The following is an 11312-nucleotide window of genomic DNA, read 5'->3' on the forward strand; positions in this document are numbered from 1 at the left end:
CCGGAAGTGTCACTGTGGCTCAAGTGGTAGAGTGCTAGCCTTGAGCAAAAAGAAGCCAGGGACAGTGCTCAGGCCCTGAGTTCAAGCCCCAGGACTGGCAAAAAAAAAGCCAGAATTAGCACTATGGCTCAAGTGGTACAGTGCCAGTCTTGAGCAAAAAGAAGCCAGAGACAGTGCTCAGGCCCTGAGTTCAAGCCCCAGGACTGGCACAAAAAAAATGACAACTGAAATATATTTTTGGAGCAGGTAATATAAATTGTCTGAAAATAATATATTCCACATATATATATTTAGTTAGGAATGGGCACTGTTGGCTTATGCCTGTGATCCTAGCCACTCATGTGGCTGAAATATGATCATAGTTCAAAGCCAGCCCAGCAAGAAAGTCCATTAGATGCTAATCTCCAGGTAAGCCACCAAAAAAAAAGAGCCTCATCAAAATCTTGAATGTGTTGGGAGTGGGATATTGGTTTGTATCTGGTTAACTTTTCCTAGTCATGGTTCCTAATTATAATTAAGTAGATTGTACTTCAGGATGTAAGTTAGGACATCCTGAGGGAGCAGGGCACAAAAGTAGAAGCTCACACAACCTGGAGTCAGACAAGCCAGCCTTCCTGTCTTTCCAGCACTCTTATTTTCTAGTTATGTGACTTTGGATAAACCCTAACTTCTGAAATGGAAATGAGAATAATACCCAACTTACAGAATAGGTGTACAGTAGCTGGCACATAACATTTCCTTGAGTATCTGGTAAATGTTACTTTTGTTTCCAAGAGTGAACAATGTGTGAAAACTCAGTACTCTCCTTTGTAGCTTTGTGGCTTACACAAATAATCCTAGCTATTCAGGAGGCTGAGATATGAGGATCCTGTTTCAAACTCAGCCCAGGCAAGAAAGTCTGTGAGACACTTATTTACAACTAACCACCAAAAAGCCCAAAGTAGAGCTGTGGCTCAAATGGTAGCCCTAAGTGAAGAAGCTAGGCAAGAATGTGAGGCCCTGAGTTCAAGCTATAGTAGGCATGCGTGTACACACACACACAAACACACACACACATCTTTGTAGCTGGATGTGGTAGTGCATACCTGGAATCCCATCAACTCAGGAAGCTGGAGGATCTCAAATTTAAGGCTAGACCTAGCAAAGGTAACAGTAATATCCTATCTCAAAATAAAAAGAAAAGGACTGGAGGCATAGTTCAAATGGTAGAACATTTACCAAGAATGTGCAGGGCTCTAGGTTCAATAGTAGTACTACAAAACAAAACAAAAACATCTCCTTTGTTCCAGCAGGATATGGCACTCCAGGAATCTCAGCTTTGGGAAGCCTGAGGAAAGAGGCTGACCTATATAAGTTGACCTCATCTAAAGAAAAAGTAACAAAGCTGTTCTTCTTTGTTCAATCATTTGAAGATTAAAAATAGCACAGAAATGAAAGGACAATGGATGAACAAATATAGCAGTGATACACACAAGACACTATGTTGAAAATGAACTATACAACTTGTGGATGGGGACAGGAAGGAAAACCAGAGAGAGGGAGGGAAAGGGTGACAAAAAACAAATGTACTCATTACATGACTTTTGTAACTGTCACCCATACATCACATTTATAAAATAATAAGTATTTTAAAAGACACAGGGTTGAGCTATGTATCAAATGGTAGGGTGCCTACCTAACAAGCACAAAGCCCTGAATCTAAACCCCAGTTCCCTCCCCCCCCCAAACAGAGTAACAAAGCAGCAAGAACAATGAATAATCTTTTTCATGCTGGTGTTTTCACTTTTTTATTGCTTTTTTTGAGACAAGAAACAAATTCTCCTCCTCCCTCAGCCTCTCCAATGCCAGTATCACAGGTGTATAGTACCATACTGTACAATGCTAACACTGCTTTCAAATCCTCTGAATTCTTTTTTTTTTTTTTTTTTTTTTGGCCAGTCCTGGGCCTTGGACTCAGGGCCTGAGCACTGTCCCTGGCTTCTTCCCGCTCAAGGCTAGCACTCTGCCACTTGAGCCACAGCGCCGCTTCTGGCCGTTTTCTGTATATGTGGTGCTGGGGAATCGAACCTAGGGCCTCGTGTATCCGAGGCAGGCACTCTTGCCACTAGGCTACATCCCCAGCCCCCTCTGAATTCTTATATTTACTTTGAATGTTCATCTCTAGCTCATGAGGAATCTTTTTCCAAGGTAATGCACATAAGTGGCATCCCTTTCTAGTTTTGTCCAAGGAAAACCTCAGCCCTCGCTGTCAAAAACACAGGTAAATTACCCATCTGAACAACTGCCTATATAGGAAACAGAAAGCTAGGCAACGAGATACTCATCAATTAACTCTCACGTGGATAAGCATACCACTGAATTTCTCAAGAGTTTTGGGAAAATACAGGACAATTTACCCATCTTGTAGATGAGGAAATCAAGTTCCAGAAAGATTCAACAACTTTTCCACAGGAAGATGCCAACTCCTGGTCATATTCTCTTGTCTTTCCCAGGAATAGAACTAAGCACAAGAAGGGTGAGAAGAAAGACAGAGTTTGGAGAGCTGGGTGCCAAGGGGCTCACATTTGTAATCTTAGCTATGTATGAGGCTGAGATGGAGCAGAAAAGTCCCTGAGATTCCTATCTCCAAATAACCAGGGGAAAAAAGGAAGTGGTGGCATGGGTGAGGTAGTGGTAGAGCATCAGACTCCAGTGGCAAAAACTAAGCAAGAACTTTAGGACCTGATTTTAAGCCTCAGTTCTATAGCCCCAAATAAACACAAATGGATATATCAATCTTAGGCTGAAGAAAGTTCAGTCTTGGAGGAAGCTTAGTGAAAGGCAAAGAAAATGAATTAAAAATCAAGAAATCGGGCTGGGGATATGGCCTAGTGGCAATAGTGCTTGCTTCATATACATGAGGCCCTGGGTTCAATTCCCCAGCACCACATATACAGAAAACGGCCAGAAGTGGCGCTGTGGCTCAAGTGGCAGAGTGCTAGCCTTGAGCAAAAAGAAGCCAGGGACAGTGCTCAGGCCCTGAGTCCAAGACCCAGGACTGGCCAAAAAAAAAAAAAAAAAAAAATCAAGAAATCAAGTTCTGAGTCTCAACTCTGCCCAGGTATCCTTCAGCCTTTGCTGAGGTCTTCAGTCCAGACATAACCCAGGGAAAATGAAAATTGCATAGTCTTTTATGTCAGTTAGGTTGATTTCATTCATTCATAAGTACTTATTAAATTCCTACTGTGTGCCTGGCACTTTTATGTGCACTGGAATTACAATAGCTTTCCTGGAGCAGAAATTCACTTGCTGACATTTGCAAGTGCCTGACCTCCCTAATCTTTGATTTTTCTTTTTTATAAAATGAAGCTAAGTAATCTCTTACTCAAGAAGTTACTAGGAAGATTGGATATAATAATAACTGCCATTCATCACGGCCCAGGTGCTATCTCAACAGGTATTGTTATCCCTGTTTTACAGATGAAGAAAATTAACTCAGGGAAGGATAAACTTACCTAAGTCATATGGCTAGAAAGTGGCAGAGCTAGAACTTAAACTCAGCACTGTCTGCCATTCATTTCTGCCTATGGAACTCTCAAATGGTGTTACACATTCAGGGAGATGTCTAGAAAGTATATTCCTTTCCCAAGCTTGCTGGGGATTGATTAGAGTCGGTGTACTTCTGACTTCAAATGGGGAAGCATCAGGGAGCTCACTCTGGGTTGGGGGATTTCACCCATTCGCCTAGGAGGAAGGGTCTGGCATGGAGTTGTTGCAGGACAACGATCACACTCACCTCACCTTTGTTTTCTAGATGAACTAGGTGAGAATGACTTCACACACACACACACACACACACACACACACACACACACACACACACACACACACCCCTTTTGGTGCTGGAGAATGAACTCAGGGCTTTGAGACTGCTAAGTGCATATTCTATCACTGAGCAACACCTCCAGTCCCCATGTCTCATATTTCTGATATGTAAAATAGTTTCTTTCAGCTCTAAAGCAGGTATGAGCTGTGTCAATTTTAACTCCTAAATAGCTCTTGAATCCCTCTCCACCTCCCTTACCATCTTCTATTCCTCTTGTGAGCTATTTACTATCTCTAAACTGGGTTATTTTTGCTTCTTCAAGATGGAGTTCTTGCACTGTTGCCCGGGACAGTCTCCAACTTGTGTACTCAAGTGATCCTTCTGCCCTAGGCTCTCAAGTATTGGTGCTATTGTGAATACCACCAGCTTCTAGCCTAGACTATTAAACAACCACCTCCAAGAAATGTTTGAGTGATCTAAGTAGAATAGACAAGAGAGAGAAATATAAATTGTATAGAATGTGCTTAATAAAATAATATAATCAAAATAATAACTCAAGGAAAATTATGACAGCAGTAGATTATAACTAATTTGTTAAAATAAAAATCTATAACTCGACAGTGATATATAAACAGATAAGAGAAAAAGGAACACACTTCCTTAAAGTAGAATTCCAAGCAATAAATATAGAATGAGTGATAGTGGGGCTGGGAATATGGCCTAATGATAGAGTGCTTGCCTTGTATACATGAAGCCCTGGGTTCGAATCCTCAGCACTACATATATAGAAAATGGCCAGAAGTGGTGCTGTGGCTCAAGTGGCAGAGTGCTAGCCTTGAGCAAAAAGAAGCCAAGGACAGTGCTCAGGCCCTGAGTTCAAGACTCAGGATTGGCAAAAAAAAAAGAATGAGTGATTGGAAGTCCTCAATGGGTACTCAAACTTTCTCCAAATAAAAGAGGAAAACTCTTAAAATATAGCTATAATACTTAGTTCCCAAATCTTGATTTCTAAATGGCATTCTCTACCAGAAAAAAACCAAGGCTCCTTAGAAAAAAGGACAGATTCTAAGGCTGTGGCAGGGAAAATATCAGCTTTATCTGAGGTATTTTGTGGTGCCAGAAAAAAAGGAAGTATGCAAAGAAAGATGGAGAGAAGACAAAGGACACTGGAGCCAGTTTAGATGTTTCCTGATGGTCAAATCTGAGGGCATTTTGGTTGTCAAAATAAGAATGATGTTAACATAATTGAAGGTGACACTTGCAGGTAATTCCAGCACTGGAGCAAGAGTTCAGGAGCCATCATAGCCTCAGGGAGACCCTGTCTCAAGAAAAAAAAGAAAGAAAGAAGGGAGGGAGAGAAAAAGGGGTGGGTGGGCATTTCAAAGAAACCTGAACTTCACATCATGACTTTCTTTTATTTTTATTCCCTTTTGCCACTACTGAGGCTTGAACTCAGGGCCTGGGTACTCTCTCTGAACTTTGTTTTCTCAAGGCTAGCACTCTACCACTTGAGCCACAGCACCACTTCAGGCTTTTTCTGTTTATGTGGTACTGAGGAATCAAACCCAGACCCTGGGCTTCATGTATGCTAGACAAGCACTCTACCACTGAGCCACATTCCCAACTCCACACATCATGACTTTAGAAAACATACCTTGAGAGCATCCCATAAATTAACTGGACAATATCCATCCCAGTCTCAAGAGTATAGAGCTTTTTTTCTGGTTCTGGGGCTTGAACTTCAAATAACCCTGAACTTCACATCATGACTTTATTTTTTTAATTTTTATTTCCTTTTGCCAGTCCTGAGGCTTGAAATCAGGGCCGTCTCTGAACTTTTTTTTCTCAATGATAGTTCTAAGCCAGCCAGGGCATAAAAATCCCAGAGACTCTGATCTCCAAGTAACCACCAGAAGGAAAAAAAAAACAAAGACAAGAAATGAAGGTGTGGTCCAAGTGGTAGAGTTATAGCCTTGAGCAGAAATGCTAAGGGACTGCACCTACACCTTGAGTTCACCCTCCCCGCCCCCCAGCAATGGACATATAATGACATCATAACAGATGCAGGACATGGAACTACAAGGTTTAATGTTAACCTTGTTGAGTTGTGTTGTGCCAGGAATTGAGCTTGAAGTTGGGGCCTTGTGCTCTCACCCAGCTTTTTCTGCTTGTGACTGATGTTTTTGCCATCTGAGCTGCACTTTCTTTTTTTGTGTGGCTTCTTGGATAATTTACTATATAAGTCTCCACCTTTTGGAACACAAAAGCTACAATACCTAATTTCTTCCCACTATATCTCTTCCTGAGACAAGGCAGGGCAGAAAGCAGAAGGGAAAAAGTGTATTCTGCTGAGCTACACTTTCACTGGTGCTTTTTGTCAATTTTCAGATTTCAGCCCCTGAATAGCTAGAATTTTAGATGTTGGGCTTGGACCTCTATCCCCCTCCCCCTTTTTTTGCGTCTTGGGGCTTGAACTCAGCGCCTGGGCACTGTCCCTGAGCTTCTATTGCTCGAGGCTAGCACTCTACCACTTGAGCCACAGTGCCACTTCTGGCTTTTTCCTGTTTATGTGGTACTTAATCGAACCCAGGGCTTCATGCACGCTAGACAAGCACTCTACTACTAATGCACATTCCCAGCCCTATTTTTCCCTTTTGGAATAGTATTGTTTACTCCGTGCCAGTGTGTTAATCTTCTATTTTACAGGGGCTCCCTGTTAAGAATTTGCACTGAGTTTCAGAGGAAACTGTATTTGATACTTTCATCACTACTGAAACTTAATAGACTGTAGGGACCTTTGGAGATAGATTGACTACACTTTGCATTACGTGATGGACAAAAACAGACTTTGGGAGCCAGATGTAGAAAGTTGTTGTTTGAATATGATATTTGTGTTGAGACCTGGGAAACATAGATGGGGGTGCTTTTTGGGGAAAGGCTGGAAACTTCAGGAGGTAGGTGCTAGCTGGAGGAAGTAGGTTACTAGGAAATGTGTTAAGACTATCTTTTTTACTGATAAACATCTTTGTTAAACCCCACATTCCCACCCTTAGGCCTACAGCAGTGAAACTAGCTTGACCATGAAGTGAAACCCCTGAAGTCATAATCCCAAATAAATCTTCCATCACGTGTGTGTGTGTATACACATGCGTGCACATGTGTGTGTGCATATGTTGATCCTGGGGCTTAAACTCAGGACTTAGGCACTATCCCTGAGATTTTGTGCTCAAGGCTAGTGTTCTACTTTTTGTTTTGTTTTGTTTTGCCAGTCCTGGGGCTTGGACTCAGGGCCTGAGCACTGTCCCTGGCTTCTTTTTGCTCAAGGCTAGCACTCTACCACTTGAGCCACAGTGCCACTTCTGGCTTTTTCTGTTTATGAGGAATTGAACCCAGGGCTTCATGCATGCAAGGCAAGCATTCTACCACTAAGCCATATTCTCGGCCCAGTGTTATACTTTTTTTTTTTTTTTTGCCAGTCTTGGAGCTTGCACTCAGGGCCTGAGCGCTGTCCCTGGCTTCTTTTTGCTCAAGGCTAGCACTCTACCACTTGAACCACAGCGCCACCTTCTGGCTTTTATTTTATGTGGTACTGAGGAATCCAACCCAAGGCTTCATGTATGCAAGGCAAGCAACTCTACTAGGCCATATTCCCAGCCCGACTAGTGTTATGCTTTTTTTAAGGCAGTTAATTGGAGTTAAGAGTCTCACAAACTTTTCTTCCCAGGCTGGCTTTGAGACTGGCTTTGAATTGCAATCCTCATATCTCAGCCTCCTGAGTAGCAAGGATTACAGGTATGAACCACTGGCACTATGTCCCTTAAGCTGTTTTGTCACAGTGATGAATTCTTAGTTAAGAAATACTATTAAAGCTCAGTGTATCACCTGGTCTTACTTTAGCTGCTGCTGAAGCCATGGTGAGAAAAACCTGTTGGTTACATAGCAACAAGATCCACAGAAGCAGCCTGACTGCATCCACACTTCAGTGTCTCTGTGCCCACTGCCAGAGTTGCACTCTTGCCTCTCTCTTCTTCTGTCACTGTCCCTGTCTTTCTGTGTGTCTCTCCCCTTTCCTCCTCTCCCCTCCTTCCTCCCCTCTCCCTCCCTCCACTCTCTAATCTGTCTTTTCTCTCTTCTCTCTGCAGTGCAACCTAGGGCCTCAGTTAACCCACACTTCCAGACTGTCCCTGCCTTTCTCACTATCTCATAACTGTTGAATGCTCTCAGACCTGCTAAGCCTTTGTTGTCTCATAACAAATGTGTTTTATGCCACTTCTTCCCAGCCTTTCAACTCAGCTAAAGAGGCAGTTCCTGAAAAACCTTCCTTGATTTCAGTCACCACCTCCAGTGCTCCCATACATTCAGTCAGATTGGCATGACATTGTCTTATTGTCTTCTCTAGGCTTCCCACTCCTGAGAGTTTTGTCCTACACTGTTTAATAAGGTTGTCATTTCCCCCATGTGTCTATTTAATTTTATTGTTGTCTGGGCCTGGGTGCTGTCCTTGAGCTCTTCAGCTCAAGACTAGTGCTCTACCACTTTAGTGCTCTGCCACTTACAGTTTTCTGGTGGTTAATTGGAACTAAGAGTCTCACAGACTTTCCTGCCTGGGCTGGCTTTGAACTGTGATCCTCAGATCTCAGCCTTCTGAATATCTAGGACTACAGGCATGAGCTACGGGCACCCATTGTAGCTATTTAAATTTAACTAAAAATTTAAAATTCTGCTTAGTCACACTAGCCACATTTCAAGTATTCAGTAGCCACAGGTATTTAGTGGTTACTGTCTTGAATTGTGCCAGCCCAGAAAGAACTATTTGCCAGCACTGGTCTAGAACAACTGGCATCAATAGCTTATGCCTGTCATTTTAGCTAGGAGTGGGGTGGGGGAGATGAGATTTGGAGGATTGAGGTTTAAAGCCAGTCTGGGAAGAAAAGTCTGACAGGCTTCAGCAAAAAGATGAGCTGGAACAATGGCTCTTATGGTAGAGTGCTAGCAAAGAAAGCATAAGGCCTTAGTTCAAACTCTAGTACCAGAAGGGGATTAAAAAAGAAACCTCTTGGGCTGGGGATATGGCCTAGTGGCAAGAGTGCCTGCCTCATATACATGAGGCCCTGGGTTCGATTCCCCAGCACCACATATACAGAAAATGGCCAGAAGTGGCGCTGTGGCTCTAGTGGCAGAGTGCTAGCCTTGAGCAAAAAAGAAGCCAGGGACAGTGCTCAGGCCCTGAGTTCACGGCCTAGGACTGGCAAAAAAAGAAAAAAGAAACCTCTTTGAGGTCCTAGAACCGTTTGTTTTTGGGGTGTTTTATTTTTTTGCCAATCCTGGGGCTTGAACTCAGGGCCTGAGCACTGTCCCTGGCTTCTTTTTGCTCGAGGCTAGCACTCTACCACTTGAGCCACAGCACCACTTCTGGCTTTTTCTATATATGTGGGTACTGAGGAATCAAACCCAGGGCTTCATGTATACTAGGCGAGTACTCTACCACTAGGTCATATTCCCAGCCCAACTTTTTCTTTAATGTGTGGTTCCTTCCCATCTACATCCCCAAAGAGATTGGCAGTAGCGCCTCTGATATGAGAACAGTAAATGGACTTTTTTCTAGTTTCTCAAAGAAATGGGAAAGTGAGATGAACTACCCCTCTACAGTCTGGGAGACTCTGATGAGAGGATGAGGGAGGCAAGGATAGCCCGGTTCTGGCAATGAGGACAGGAAGATTAGAAAGGGGCTAAATACAGCATGAAGATATTCTAGAGGATATTCTTTGATCATCAAAACTTGAGTGATGAGCCAGGCACTACTGGCTCATGCTTGTAATCCAAGCTACTCAAGAAGCTTGAGATTTGAGGATTGCTGTTGGAAGCCGGTCTGGGCAGGAAAGTCCATGAGCTCCTTTCTCCAATTAACTGCCTCCCAAAAAACAAACGCAGCTAAGGCTCATGCAGTAGAACACTGTCCCCGAGCTCTTGGACAGTGCCTGGGCCATAAGTTAAAGCCCCAGGACCAGCACACCTAAAAAAAATTCTTGATAAAGGAGGATAACCTTAGAGGAGGGACATGAGAGATATAATTTCTCTGAATATTTTATTTTAGTTATTTATTTTTGTCAGTCGTGGGGCTTGAACTCTGGGGGCACTCTTCCTGAGCTCTTCAGCTCAAGATTAGCACTCTACCACTTGAGCCACAGCACCACTTCCAATTTTCTGGAGGTAAATTGAAGATAGGAGTCTCATCGACTTTCCTGCCTGGGCTGGCTTTTGAACAGTGATCTTCAGATCTCAGCCTCCTGAGTAGGTAGGATTACAGGTGTGCACTGGCACCAGCTCTCTGGATATTTTAGAAAGAACTTTTTTGAAAAGAACTTTTTTATTTTATTTTATTTATTTATTTGGTTGTGAAGAGGTAAAGTAAACCCCATTTTCAGACAGCCCCCGTTTTGTTGTCTGTTTAAACTATGAGTAACCCAAGCCACCAATTATCCCGGCTAGCAGGACAAGCTTATTAGGGCCCAGATGGTCAGGAAATTTTCTGCTTAACTCTAACAGCCTGGGAATGCTTAACTCTAACCGCCCTGGAATACCTCAAGCCCTGAGCCAATCAGATTTGTACCTGTATCCTAATCTTGCTTGAACACCTGATTGCTGTAACTTTGGGTTTTTGCCTTTATAAGCTCTGTGAAATCTCAGCTCAGGACCTTCCTCCTAACCTCCACTGTGTCAGTGGGTAGGACGAGGCCTGACCTGCAGCTCGCCTGAATAAAGCCTTGCTTTTGCATTTCGGAATGTCTGGCTCTCGGTGGTCTTCTTGGTGGTCTTCTCGCGACTTGGGCATAACAGTTGGTTGGTTTTGTTGGCCAATCCTGGGCCTTGAACTCAGGGCCTGAGCACTGTCCCTGGCTTCTTTTTGTTCAAGGCTAGCACTCTACCACTTGAGCCACAGCGCCACTTCTGGCCGTTTTCTATATATGTGGTGCTAAGGAATCGAACCCAGGGCTTCATGTATATGAGGCAAGCACTCTTGCCACTAGGCCATATTCCCAGCCCTCTCTGGATATTTTAAATAGTTTTTATTGAACTGAATTACAGGCAATGGAAATGTGGATTTTTTGTTGTTATTGTTGTTGGTAGTGGTGATGGTCTTTGTTTTTGCTTTGAATTTTCTTCTGTGGGGGCAAAGAAGGGCACAAAAAGGGAAGGAGGAGAGTTGAATGGATTCAATTATGCTATTCAGTATACACTATGTGGAAAATGACCTATATAACTTGTGGGCAGGGATGGGAAAGGGAAACTGGGGGAAACCAAAAGAAGGGGTGACATTGTCCAAACAAAGAAATGTACTCATTACTTGATTTATGAAATGGTAACCCCTCTGTATAATATCTCAGTAATAACAAAATATTTTTTTAAATCATTGAGAGGCCACCGGTGCCTGTGCCTCACACCTATAATTTTAGCTACTCAGGAAGATGAGATCTGAGAATTTTGGTTCAGAGCCAGCCTGACAGAA

The sequence above is a fragment of the Perognathus longimembris genome, chromosome 28 (assembly GCF_023159225.1).
Source record: "Perognathus longimembris pacificus isolate PPM17 chromosome 28, ASM2315922v1, whole genome shotgun sequence".
Taxonomy (NCBI): domain Eukaryota; kingdom Metazoa; phylum Chordata; class Mammalia; order Rodentia; family Heteromyidae; genus Perognathus; species Perognathus longimembris.